The sequence below is a fragment of the Schistocerca gregaria genome, chromosome 5 (genome assembly GCF_023897955.1).
Source record: "Schistocerca gregaria isolate iqSchGreg1 chromosome 5, iqSchGreg1.2, whole genome shotgun sequence".
In the NCBI taxonomy this organism is placed as follows: domain Eukaryota; kingdom Metazoa; phylum Arthropoda; class Insecta; order Orthoptera; family Acrididae; genus Schistocerca; species Schistocerca gregaria.
The window spans coordinates 274,974,495-274,989,179 of record NC_064924.1 but is presented as its reverse complement, the minus strand read 5'-3'; the positions used below and the strand labels follow the sequence as shown (position 1 = coordinate 274,989,179).

At 47.2% G+C, this 14,685-nt stretch overlaps 1 protein-coding gene across 4 annotated transcripts in view; it reads left to right on the top strand.

The window, feature by feature from the left end:
• The window catches only part of LOC126272593 (carnitine O-acetyltransferase-like), a 98,869-nt gene that overhangs the window by 69,681 nt on the left and 14,503 nt on the right, over window positions 1-14,685 (top strand). The window lies entirely within an intron of this gene.

Genomic DNA, 14,685 nt, shown 5'->3' with positions numbered 1-14,685 from the left:
GGGTCTTAGGGGCCCGCTCCCGATTTTTATTCAGAATTTTCTGTTGTCTCGTTCCTTCCGCGTGCAAGTTGCTGCGTCCCATAGTTCCTCCCGGGTCCAGGAGAACGGGATCCCACAGGGGTCTGTCCTCAGTGTCTCCCTGTTTTTAATTGCGATCAATGGGCTCCCTGAGGCGGTGGGATCGTCCGTCGCAGCTTCGTTGTATGCAGACAACTTCTGCCTCTACTACAGCTCCGCTGGCATTGCAGTTGCTGTGGCGCACGGCTTCCAGTTTTCAGCCGCTAAGACCTGCGTTATGCATTTCTGCCGGCGTCGCACGGTTCACCCTGAGCCACGCCTTTACCTTGACGGTGAACCTCTTGCTGTGGTAGAGACGCATCGGTTCTTGGGACTGGTATTTGATGCCCGGTTGACTTGGCTGCCTCATATTAGGCAGCTTAAACAAACATGCTGGCGGCATTTAAATGCTCTCCGTTGCCTTAGCAACACCGGATGGGCTGCCGATCGGTCCACCCTTCTCCGGCTGTATCAAGCGCTGATCCAGTCCCGCCTTGATTATGGGTGTGTGGCTTATGGTTCGGCATCGCCATCAGCATTGCAATTGCTGGATCCCATCCATCACTGTGGGATCTGACTCACCACAGGAGCATTTCGGACAAGCCCTGTTGACAGCTTACTTTTGGAGGCTGGTGTTCCTCCATTGCGGATCCGGCGCGACCGACTTCTGGCTGCTTATGCTGCCCACGTTTGTAGCTTGCCAGGGCATCCCAACTACCGTCTCCTGTTCCCGCACTCGATCGTCCATCTTCCAGACAGGCGGCCCCGGTCAGGGTGTATGATCGCAGTTCGCATCCGGGCTCTACTGTGTGGGATTGAGTTTTTTCCTCTCCCGCCTGTTTTCCGGGCCAATCTCCGTCTGCCCCCTTGGTGTGTGCGCCGACCATGCATTCGGCTGGATTTGGCACAGGGTCCGAAAGACTCGGTCCCTCCTCCGGCCCTCCGCCGCCACTTTATTTCTCTCCTTGCCGAGTTTCCCGGATCTGCCGTGGCCTATACCGACGGTTCGATGGTCTCTGGTCGCACTGGTTACGCTCTTACTCTAGAGGATCATTGTGAGCAATGGTCGCTGGCACCCGGGAACAGTGTATACACTGCTGAGTTGGTTGCCATCTATCGCGCCCTAGAGTATATCCGCTCTCGCTCAGGTGAGACCTTTGTCACCTGTAGTGACTCCCTGAGTGGTTTATGAGCTCTTGACCAGTGCTTTCCTCGTTCCCGTCTGGTGATGGCCATCCACGAGTCGCTCCATGCTCTTGCCCGTTGCGGCCGCTCTGTGGTCTTTGTTTGGACCCCAGGTCATGTCGGCATCCCGGGCAATGAGCGGGTGGACACGCTGGCTAAACAGGCAGTGAGTTCACCGGCTCTGGAACTCGGCCTTATGGAATGTGATCTCCTGTCGCTTTTGCGCCAGAAAGTGCTTGGTGCCTGGGGTGACGAGTGGCGCACCCTGCCCACGCCCAACAAACTTTGGGCGGTGAAGGAGACGACCGGTGTGTGGCGCTCCATGCGGGCCTCTCGGAAGGACTCTGTCGTCCTCTGCCGGCTGCGCGTTGGCCACACGTGGCTGACGCACGGCCATTTGTTGCGCCGGGAGGACCCACCGCTATGTCGCTGCGGGGCAGCTCTGACGGTGGTCCACATTTTGGTGGACTGCCCGCTTTTAACAGGACTCAGGCAGACGTTTGCGCTGCCTGATACCCTCCCTGCCCTTTTATGTGATGACGTTGCTATGGCGGACCTCGTGTTGAGTTTTATTCGGGCAGGGGGGTTTTTATCGTATGATTTGAGTGTTTGTCCTTTTATTTCCTATAATGACTTGGGCCTTTGGCCTGTGGTTTTAAACTGTGGGTTTTAATGTCATTTGGTGGTTGGCTTTTCCTTATTTTCGTGGTCGGCCAACCACCTTCACACTCGGTGTGATTTTAGTTCCGTTTGTCTGGTCTTTGTCTGTCTTTCTTGTATTGTGTCATCCCTTGTCTCAGTTCTCCGTTTTTAATGACTGACAGTTTTTATTTCGTGTGATTTTATCGTGGAACAAGGGACCGATGACCTTAGCAGTCTGGTCCCTTTAATCCCACACCCAGCCAATCTCACTCCCTTCTCCAATCACCGCTTGCCTTTCATGCCACTCGACTCTTATAACTGCCATCTGGTTTCTGCACAGATTGTAAATAGCCTTTCACTCTCTGTATTTTACCCCTGCCATCTTCAGAATTTGAAAGAGAGTATTCCAGTCAACATTGTCAAGTTATCTCGAAGTCTACAAATGCTAGAAACGTAGGTTTACCTTTCCTTAGCCTATCTTTTAAGTCGTAGCGTCAGTATTGCCTTGCGTGTCCAAACATTTGTATGGAATCCTGACTGATCTTCTCCACGGTCACCTTGTACCAGGTTTTCCCATTAATTTGTAAAGAATTTGTGTTAGTATTTTGCAACCATGACTTATTAAACTGATAGTTCGGTAATTTTCACACCTGTCAACACCTGCTTTCTTTGGAATGGAATTATTATATTCTTCTTGAAGCCTGAAGGTATTTTGCCTATATCATACATCTTGCCCACCAGATGGAAGAGTTTTGTCGTGGCTGGCTCTCCCAAGGCTATCAGTAGTTCTAATGTAATGTTGTCTCTACTCCCGAGGCCTTGTTTTGACTTAGGTCTTTCAAAGCTCTGTCAAATTCTTCACGCAGTATCATATGTCCCATTTCATCTTCATCTACATCCTCTTCCATTTCCTTAATATTGTCCTCAAGTAAATCGCCCTTGTATAGACTCGCTATATGCTCCTTCCACCTTTCTGCTTTCCCTTCTTTGCTTAGAACTGGGTTTCCATCTGAGCTCTTGTTATTCATACAAGTGGTTCTCTTGTCTCCAAAGGTCTCTTTAATTTTCCTGTAGGTGGTATCTATCTTACCCCTAGTGATATATGCCTGTAAATACTTAAATTTGTCCTCCAGCCATACATGCTTAGCCATTTTGCACTTCCTGTCAATCTCATTTTTGAGACGTTTGTATTCCTTTTTGCCTGTTTCATTTTCTGCGTTTTTATATTTTCTCCTTTCGTCAATTAAATTCAATATTTCTTCTGTTACCCAAGGATTTCTACTAGCCATTGTCTTTTTACCTACTTGATCTTCTGCTGCCTTCACTACTTCATCCCTCAGAGCTACCCATTCTTCTTCTACTGTATTTCTTTCCCCCATTCCTGTCAATTGTTCCCTTATGCTCTCCCTGAAACTCTGTACAACCTCTGGTTCTTCCAGATTAGCCAGGTCCCATCTCCTTAAATTCCCACCTTTTTGCAGTTTCTTCAGTTTTAATCTACAGTTTATAACCAATAGGTTGTGGTCAGAGTACACATCTGCCCTTGGAAATGTCCTACAATTTAAAACCTGGTTCCTAAATCTCTGTCTTACCATTATATAATCTATTTGATACCTTTTAGTATCTCCAGGGTTCTTCCATGTATACAACCTTCTTTCATGATTCTTGAACCAAATGTTAGTTATGATTAAGTTATGTTCTGTGCAAAATTCTACCAGGCGGCTTTCTCTTTCATTTCTTAGCCCCAATCCGTATTCACCTACTATGTTTCCTTCTCTCCCTTTTCCTACTCTCGAATTCCAGTCCTTCACTATTTGAATAATTTCTTTTATCTCATCATACATTTCATCAATCTCTGTTATCTGTGGAGCTAGTTGACATATCAACTTTTACTGTAGCAGGCATGGGCTTCGTGTCTAATATCTTGGCCCCAATAATGCGTTCACTATGTTGTTTTGTAGTAGCTTACCCACATTGCTATTTTCCTATTCATTATTAAACCTACTCCTGCATTACCCCTATCTGATTTTCTATTTATAACCCTGTATTCACCTGACCAGAAGTCGTGTTCCTCCTGCCACCGAACTTCACTAATTCCCACTATATCTAACTTTAACCTATCCATTTCCCTTTTTAAATTTTGTAACCTACCTGCCTGATTAAGGGATCTGACATTCCACGCTCCTATCCATAAAATGCCAGTCTTGTTTCTCCTGTTAACGACGTCCTCCTGAGTAGTCCCCACCTGGAGATCCAAATGGGAGGCTATTTTACCTCCAGAATATTTTACTGAAGATGAGACCATCATCATTCAACCATACAGTAAAGCTGCGTGCCCTCGGGAAAAATTACGGCTGTAGTTTCCCCTTGCTTTCATCCATTTGCAGTACTAGTACAGGAAGGCCATTTTGGTTGATTTTATAAGGCTAGATCAGTCAATCATCCAGATGTTGCCCCTGCAACTACTGATATGGCTGCTGCCCCTCTTCAGGAACCACATACGTTTGGCCTCTCCACAATTATCCCTCCATTGTGGTTGCACCTATGGTACAGCTATCTGTACCACTGAGGCATGCAAGCCTCCCCAACAGTGGCAAGTTCCATGGTTCATGGGTGACAGAACTTCTTGTCCCATCATAATTTCGGGTTTAAGGTTCGTGCTTCCCACAGTATCCTCCATCAACAACAGAATGGGGTACCAGCCCTGTGAAGAGCCTACTCAAAGAGGATGGGGTCCATCTCCTACAGATCAGGCAACAACAAGTGCTGCTCAGCTATGTATTTCACACTCGCTGCACTCCTGAGCATCCAGACTATCATATCCTTTTTCCTGGAATGGAGACAGACCTCCCGTAAGAGCCCCAGGACTGGATTCAGGGTCACAGTTCGTATAAAGTGCCTCTGCTCTGTACTCTAATTTTCCACACAGTTACCTTTTGTCAGGGAGGGATTGTGTGTACCTCCATGGTATGTTATCCCATCCTCAGATGGGACTGAAAGACTGATTTTTCTCTGCCTGTTCGTGGGCGACCTCGATACCTTTCGAGCCTCATAAGTGGTACTCACTAATGACTTTATTGTCAGTGGATGAACCTGTTTTGCCTAACACTTGCAGGGTGCAGTGAACTACTCTCTCTGCCTAACGGATATGTGTATTCACTGCAGAACTGGTGGCCATTGCTTGAGCTCTGATACCTTTGTTATAGCATCGACAAGATATTCATAATTGGTAGTGACTCCCTTAGTAGACTTCGAGCTGTCAGTCAGTGCAACCCTCAACAACCATTGGTTGTGGCTATCCAGGATTTCCTTAATGGCCTCCACCAAGCTGGATGGTCGATCATCTTTGGATGGACCCCTTGTAACTGTAGGATTCCAGGAAACGAACATGTTGACTGGTTGGCTACCAGGATGCTGACATTGGAGCTGGGGTACTGTCCTGGTATTGGACATGTTGGAGGCTTGGATTACTGATTTTCTGGTTTCTTTGAATAAACTGTGCACCATAAAGGAGACCATAACTATAGTGTAGTCTAACCTTCATGCTTTGGCCACACTAGGCAAAACCATGGGCATATTTTCTGATGTGAGGATCCCCCTACATAGTCGGTGTGGTGCCCATATGATGACCTACATCCTACTGGACTGCTGTAATTTGGTAACGTTGTGGTGAGTCCGTAAACTTGCTTAATCCAGCACCTTGTTCTGCGGACAATGCCAAAGCAGCTGATATGGTTTTACATTTTATCCATGAAAGTAATTTTTATTCCTCTCTGTGATGTAAGGCACATTGGCCTCATCAGCTGCTTTTGGAATTGGAAGGTTGCCTGTTGACTCTTGCAACTGTGGGGTCCCTTAGCTGCACTTAATGGTCTGGCCTGGCTCATGCCCTTCCCGCTTTTTTAATTCTTTTTCTTTTTTTTATTATTTTCCATCTACTGTTGGTTTACTGTCTCGTCATTGTTCTTTCCTGAGATTTTATCGGTTTGTCTGTGTAGCCAGTTACCTTTTGGTAAAGGAGGGTGTAGAAGCACTCGTTGGATGCAGTGTGTTTATCTCCCATTGCATAATGTGTTTGGGAGTTCCAGCTGCTTTGGAGGTTAATTTGGATTTTTCTTTTCTGTCCTTTCTCTCTGGGAACTTTTCCCTGCTTGACACACAAAGTTTTGTGGAACAGATGGCCTCATAGTTCGGCCCCTTAAAACCCATCAATCTGTCCATCATTCTTTTTGTGTGTGTATGTGCCTGACAATGACTCAGTGCTTCTCCTCTTCAGTGAAAAGTAATGTTAGTTACATCGGAAGTTGCCGTGTTCATTGTAAACTTGCATGGCAAGTGGTGATGTTCTGCAGACAGAAGTCAATAAATACATATGTAGACAACTATTTTATTTGAAAAATACCCGTGTACTGGAGTAAATATTACATTCATAAGTAAAATAAGGGAAAGGCAACCACTCATCTATAGCAGTTTTATGTGTGTTGCAGAGACAACAGGTAACAACACTAGTTTCTGAGCTCTGGCTCTTTTTCTAGTAGAAAGTGCACATTCTCTCTCTCTCTCTCTCTCTCTCTCTCTCTCTCTCTCTCTCTCTCACACACACACACACACACACACACACACACAAACACTTCTGCAGCTGCAAAACCATTGATTATTGACAGCAGTTGCTTGGGCTGATGCATGAGGAGGGGGTAAGGAAGGATTCGAAAGGCATGGATGGCTAGTGGGATAGGCAGAAGGGGGAAAGACAGATAACTCAGCATCTGCACAACAGGATAAAAGGAATTCAGAACAGTAGAGCATATAAGAGATGTAGAAAGGAGGAGGGTGAAAGAGGAGTATGGAGGCAAAGAAGATAGGGATGCAGGGAGGGGGAAGAGGGTGACAAGGGCTGGAAAGGCGAGAAAAGGAGGGGGGTGGGGTGGAGAGAGAGAGAGAGAGAGAGAGCGAGAGAGCGAGAGCCAATGATACCTCCATTTTTGCAGCTGTCATCCATTGTGCCCAAAAGTCGCTTCCTTGCAGTCTCACAACCCATCTGCACTGGGAAGTATGAGTTGTCAAAATATACCAATACCTGACATTATGCTATCCATCTCATCCATAAACAGATGTCCTGGGTAATCTACTCTGGCACCAGTAACCCTGTTAAACATCCACAGACCACCTCTCCTCTGATCACCTATTGTCACCCTAACCTTGAAAAGCTCAACCACATGCTTCATCAGGACTTTGACTTCATTTTTCATGCTCTGAGATGAGGGATATTGTATCCACATCAGCCAGAGAAGTCTTCAACTGCCCACCAAACCTGCAGAATTTCATTGTTCATGTGGCTTTCCATCCTGCGCCGATGGGTCATTTCATTGTGGCTGGCCCAGGTGCTAGACCTTTCTCATACACTCATCCACCACCTCTGCCATAGTCAGGTCAGAGGCATTTACTGTCCTATTAAAGGCGGGGCCATATATGAAAGCAACCATGTTATGTAACAGATATACTGTGTAAAATTTTACATAGGTGTACCAGGTAAGCAATTGTCTCCTTGCTTGAATGGCTACTGCCAAACTGTGGCAAAGTGCACACTTGGTGGTCCAGTTGCTGAACATGCTGTGCACCACAGCCAAAATTACTTCAACAGTTGCTTCACTACTCTAGCCATTTATATACTCCTTTCCAGCACTGGGTTTTTCCTCTAAACTGCACTGGTGGGAATTGTCTTTTCACCAATCCTACACTCTCCCAATCCTCTTGGCCTCAGCATCCACTAACCTGTTTCCCACAGCCTCACCTTACCTTTCCCCCTGCGGGTCCGGGGGTTAGAATAGCCCCGAGGTATTCCTGCCTGTCGTAAGAGGCGACTAAAAGGAGTCCCTCCCCCTCAAGGGGGTAGTTAGCGCCTGTGTCCGGAGACGGACAGTTCCACGACCTATATTTCCGGTCATTTTGGTTTGTTCACTTTTTCTGGTTTCTTCCTTCCTTTGGTTGGTTCCTTTCTTTGTTCTTCTCCATCTCACTGTCTTACTTACTCTTTCCCTTGCCTTCTTCTCCTTGCCTTCTCTGATCTCCGCCTCGGCGTTTGAGACAGTCTGTCCTTTCTTTCCCTCTCTCCTTTATTTTTCCTCTTCTTCCTTCCTCCCTGTGCTTGCCTGAAGGCCGACCCACGCGTAGCCGGTGACGGGGTAAAGCGTAATTCCCCGCCCTGGGTAGACAAGTAAGGCACGCACGTACCCCCTGGTAAAGGCCAGGCCCAGGGAGGGGTGATTGCCTGAGCTGACACCTTCCGACCATGCCGATTGGTCCCTCCGTCCGTTACTCGGGAGGTGTGACCTTAGGTGTGAACAATCACCTAAGGCGAGAGTGCCCTCTGAGAGGGTCCCCACAAGGAAGGAGTGCACCATTGGAGACACTGGCAATCATGGGGGATTCCTCCGCAATGGATTTCTCCTCTTCTTCTCTCTCGACTTCTGCCCACAAACAGAAACTTGACCAGCCACCAGTGACAAAAGTACTACCGCCTGCCCCACAGTTCCTCATAGTTTCTCGATCTGAGGACAGAAAGGATTTTTCCTCTGTCAACCCTTTCGTTATCCAAAAGGGCGTAGATGCCATAGCCGGATCGGTCAAGTCTTGTATCAGGTTGCATAACGGTACCGTGTTACTAGAAACTGAGAGCACCTTTCAGGCACAAAAACTGCTTCGGGCCACACTCTTGTACACGTTCCCTGTCCGGGCGGAGGCTCACCACACTTTAAATTTGTCTCGTGGTGTGGTTTATACTAGATCACTCGATGGATTGACTAACGAGAAGATTCAGTCTTTCCTCGCTGAGCATGGCGTGATGGCTGTCCATAGGGTCATGAAAAAGGTCAACAATGACCTTGTACCGACCCGGACACTTTTCTTGACCTTTGATAGTGTTCAGCTGCCGTCGCACATCAAAGCGGGCTACGAGGATATTTCTGTTCGCCCCTATGTCCCGACACCTACGCACTGCTACCAGTGTCTGCATTTTAATCACACTCGCCAGTCTTGTTCCAATGTGCCTAAATGTGTCACTTGTGGCAGGGATGCCCATGAGGGTGGTGACTGTCCACCTCCGTCTCCTCATTGTGTGAACTGTCAGGATGACCATGCAGCGTCCTCCCGAGACTGTCCCATCTACAAGGAAGAACGCTGTATCCAGGAAATTCGGGTCAAAGAGAAAGCGTCCACCTCGGCTGCTCGCAAGCTATTTGCTAGTAGGAAGCCCACACTGCTCCCAGCGGGGAATTACAGTACTGTCCTCACCTCGCCTCGCCTCTCCTCGGACTACCAGGGAGGTGGCGACGCAGACATGCGATCTGACCTTCACCACTACGGTTGTCCGTTCGGCCAGTGCTAAGATCGCCCGGTCGACGTCTCCTCCTCCTCCTCCTCCCGTCACCCCTCAGACACAAGCACCTTTATCAGCTTCTGCCAAGACGAAGACCCAGAAGTCAGATGCACGGGCCTTCAAGAAGGAACCGTCTCGTGTAGACCTCCTATGTACCTCGAACTCCCAGCCATCGACCAATACTTCCACAAAACGACCTAACGACCCTACAAGAAGGCTCATAGGAAGCACAGTTCTCCTTCCCCCGTCACGGTGCATTTCTTCTCCTGCGCCACCCAGCAGTTGCCGCCCCAGGCCATCATCCGTTTCGCCTGGCCGCACCGCTGGTAGCTGAACATCTGGCCGTTCACCAGCGGAAGAAGCTCCCCCTCCCGGCCATCTTAACAAGATGGCCGATGAACCTATAGAACAAATGGACGATGACTGTCCGCCTACTGCTATCGGAGGCAGTGCTCGCTCGAAGCCGGGCCCTCAGCGGCCTCTGAGATGACCCCTTCTTGCAGATTCTTCTTCTTCTCACGATGACACTTATTCACTGGAATATTCGCTGCATTCGCTCCAACTGAGAGGACTAAAAGCTGCTGCTCCGGTTGCACCGTCCGCTCGTCGTAGCCCTCCAGAAAATGAAGCTATGAACATGTAATCACATTGCCTTGGCACACTACATCTCTGTGCGTTTTGACCTACCCCTGTGGCAGGTACTCCGGCTCATAGAGGGGTTATGTTGCTGGTCCGGGATGATATCTACTATGAGCCCATCACATTGCACACTGGCCTGCAGGCAGTTGCCGTCCGCATTACTCTCCCCACTTTTACATTTTGCATTTGTACCATTTACACTCCATTGTCATCTGCCGTTACCAGGGCAGACATGATGCAAATTATTGCTCAGCTACCTGCGCCATTTTTGTTAACTGGAGACTTCAATGCTCACCATCCTCTTTGGGTCTCTCCAGCATCCTGTCTGAGGGGCTCCCTGTTAGCAGACCTTTTCAACCAGCTCAATCTTGTCTGCCTCAATACTGGCGCCCTTACTTTTCTTTCAGACACATCTCACACCTATTCCCATTTAGACCTTTCTATATGTACTACCCAACTTGCACGCCGGTTTGAGTGGTATGCACTTTCTGATACACATTCGAGCGACCACTTCCCGTGTGTTATCCATCTCCTGCATCATACCCCCTCTCCGTGCTCAACTAGTTGGAACATCTCCAAAGCAGACTGGGAGCTCTTCTCTTCCAGGGTGACCTTTCAGGATCAAACTTTCACAAGCTGCGATAGTCAGGCCGCACACCTCACGGAAGTCATTCTCACTGCTGCTGAATATTCTATCCCTCACACTACTTCTTCTCCACGTCGCGTACCGGTCTCCTGGTGGACTGCAGCATGTAGAGACACTTTGTGTGCTCTTCGATGTGCTTTACGCACCTTTAAACGCCACCCTACAGTGGCGAATTGTATCAATTATAAACGATTATGTGCGCAGTATCATCGTATTGTCAAAGAAAGCCAGCTTGGCTGCTTTCACAATCACCTTCAACAGTTTTACTCCTTCTGTTGTCTGGGGTACCCTGCGCCGGCTATCTGGCACTAAGGTCCACGCACCAGTTTCTGGCTTGACGGTCGCGAATGACATCCTTGTGGCCCCTGAGGATGTCTCCAATGCCTTCGGCCGCTTTTTCGCAGAGGTTTCGAGCTCCACTCATTACCCCCCTGCCTTCCTCCCCCGAAAACAGGCAGAGGAGGCTCGGCCACCTAACTTCAACTCCTCGAATTGTGAAAGTTATAATGCCCCATTCACCATGCAGGAACTCGAAAATGCACTTGCCCGGTCATGGTCCTTCGCTCCAGGGCCTGATTCTATACATATTCAGATGCTGAAGAACCTTTCTCCTGCGGGTAAAGGTTTTCTTCTTCGTACTTACAATCGCATCTGGATTGAGGGACATGTTCCCGCATGCTGGCGCGAATGTATTGTTGTACCGATTCCTAAGCCGGGGAAGGACAAGCACTTTCCTTCCAGTTATCGACCCATCTCGTTTACCAGCTGTGTCTGTAAGGTGAAGGAGCGAATGGTTAACTCTCGTTTGGTTTGGCTGCTCGAATCTCGACGCCTACTTACCAATGTACAATGTGGATTTCGTAGGCACCGCTCTTCTGTTGACCATCTGGTTACTTTGTCGACCTTCATTATGAATAACTTCTTGCGGAAGCGGCTGACTGCGGCTGTATTTGGAGAAGGCTTACTACACCTGTTGGAGGGCGGACATTCTTCGCACCATGCATACATGGGGCCTTCGCGGTCGCCTCCCTCTTTTTATTCGTTCCTTTTTAATGGATCGACAGTTCAGGCTATGTGTGGGTTCTGTCCTGTCAGACACCTTTCGCCAGGAGAATGGGGTGCCACAGGGCTCAGTTTTGAGCGTCGCTCTCTTCGCCATAGCGATCAATCCAATAATGGATTGCCTCCCAGCTCATGTATCAGGCTCCCTTTTCGTTGACGATTTTACCATCTATTGCAGCGCGCAGCGTACATGTTTCCTGGAGCGCTGTCTTCAGCGTTCTCTTGACCGTCTTGACTCCTGGAGTGTCGCCAATGGCTTCAGTTTTTCTGCCGAGAAGACGGTCTGTATTAACTTCTGGCGCTACAAAGAGTTTCTCCCACCGTCCTTACGACTCGGTCCTGTTGCTCTCCCATTCGTGGAGACAACAAAGTTTTAGGTCTTAAATTTGACAGGAAACTTAGCTGGTCTCCACATGTGCTCTTTGCCCTCTACCAGGCTGTTCTTTACATCTGCCGCCACCGACATTCTGCTTACGTCATCTGCTCCGATTCTGTGAGCACCATCCAGAGCCTCAGTGATCCGTATCCGGTTCACCCTTTCGTGCACCGGATCCAACGCTCTCTTCAGCAGCTGGTGGAAGACGGGTCTCCAGTTAGCTTTATGTGGGTTCCTGGCCATGTCGGTATCCCTGGGAACGAAGCTGCAGATGCCGCGGCCAAGGCTTCGGTCCTCCAGCCTCGGATGGCTTCTTGTTGTGTCCCTTCATCAGATTGTAGCAGGGTCATTTGTCGGCGAATTTTATCGTTGTGACATGCCGATTGGGCTGCACTTATGGACAACAAGCTTCGGGCCTTGAAACCTCTCCCCGCGGCTTGGACGTCCTCCTCAAGTCCTTCTTGGGGGGAGGAGGTCATTTTGGCCCGGCTACGAATTGGACACTGCCGGTTCAGCCATCGCCATCTGCTGATGGCTGCGCCAACGCCATTCTGTCCATGTGGGCAATTGCTGATGGTCCGCCACATTTTAACGTCCTGTCCGGATTTTACTACACTGCGTCTTGATCTTGGCCTGCCATGTACTCTGGATGCCATTTTAGCGAATGACCCAGGAGCTGCTGCTCGCGTTCATTGTTTTATCAACTTGACACACCTGTCTAAGGACATTTGATTATGCTGTTGTTTTTTTAATCCTATGCCTGTTAATACGTCTTTTATAGTGTTGTCCCTGTTTTAACCTAACTTAGTCAGGGCGCTAATGACCATTGTGCCCCCCCCCCCCCCCTCCAAAAAAAAAAACTCCCTTTTTTTAGTCTCTTCTGTCCAAACCACTTCTTCACCAGCCACATCATGTACTATCTTCTCCTACCACCTCCAACCCCTGCCCCTCGCTTCCCCATGCAGTCTCTCTCTCTCTCTCTCTCTCTCTCTCTCTCTCTCTCTATCACACACACACACCACACACACTCCCTCCACCTATCTCCTTCCATCTTTCCACCCCTCTCCACTCCATGTTTCGTCTGCACCTTCACCTTCCTCCTTTTTCCACCATCTCTCTTTCTGTAACTCTTAGAATTATGGTCAGCTCCTCAGAATTCCATTTGTCTTGTTGTGCAACCACTGAGTTGTCTGTTTTTCCTGCTCCTGCCTTGCACTGCCTGCTACCCCCTCGTTTCCTCATACATCCTTCCCTACCCTTTCCCCACATCCATCAGCTAACTGTTCTCAGTAACTGCTATAAACATTCAACAGCCAATATCACATAAATATTTCCTTTTTTAAAAACAACCAGTTTCAACAGGCTTGCTGTTATCTTCAGGTCTCAGAAATCCTTTTGTTATGAAAGGTCTTTATTTTATGCTGGACCCCAAGCCAAATTGTCATATGGATAAAAATCAGTCCATTATACAAGGTTTGTCATAATTAAAATATTTAAAAACATAAAGCACCTTCTGCAGATGGCCATATATCATTCACAGATGGTTGTCATGTCATAAAAACACAGTACCACACCTGTTTTCATAAGCTGGACATATTCTTAAATATTTAGAATATTTTTAGCCACATAAAAATATAAAGACCTCAAGATACAGCAAAGTCTGTCAAAACCTATTGTTTTCAAACAAAGAAATATTTATGCGATCTTGGCTGTTGATGTTTTTAGTGAGTAAAAAACAGATCACTTCTTCGGTCTTTGCAAAATGAGAAATTTCCATGCTCTCAATAATCAGCGTTGCCATGGTAGTCTCTCTCTCTCTCTCTCTCTCTCTCTCTCTCTCTCTCTCTCTGCATGTGTGCGCTCATCCTATTAGAGAAAGAGCCAGAGCTCAAAAGCTAGTGAACATTGTTTTGCATTATATTTTGTCTATGCACCACACATCAGTCTGCTATGAGTGAGTGTATGCCTCTCACTTATTTTACATTTCGTTTCATCCAGGAATATAGTTGGCAATTTGTGAATAATTATACAATGACCTATATTTATGAAAACAACATAAACCATAATCACTTGGTGACTAAAGCAAGTATTACGCGTCAATGTGAAAATGGAAGTGGTTGATTTTTCAATAAGACTTGTGCCACCATAAGTTTGCATGGTATCTATCTTTTTACAAATTGAGATCACCATTAACTCCTTGTTGAAGAATGTGTTAATTTTGCCACCAATTTTTCAAAGTGACTTCAGATATTTATAAATGCTGGTTCTACATGCAAGAAGCATAGCACTTTCTGGTGAGTGGTCAAAGGTGGCAAGAGTATTAAATGGAATAAGAGGTACAAAAATGAGAAGACAACAGCAGTGCTCTGTTGTGAACATAACACATAACAAGATGGGAATTACACGGGATTTCAGAATGACATTATCATTTGGAAAAGTGAATGATAGAACAAGCATAAAGTTAACATTGATGACAAGAGTGAAATAGTCATGAATACAGCACAAAAAGAAGAATGAGGAGAAGGCTGGGAAGTATAAAATTTGATGTTGAAATTAAAGGATAGAAATAAGTGATGATCCTACAGTAAAATTATAAATTAAATTCATAACAGTCATAATACAATGACAGAGTAGAAGTACAATAATGATCAGTTACAGGATGACAGTTTTAGAAGCTATATAGCAGGAGCACAGGAAGAAGAT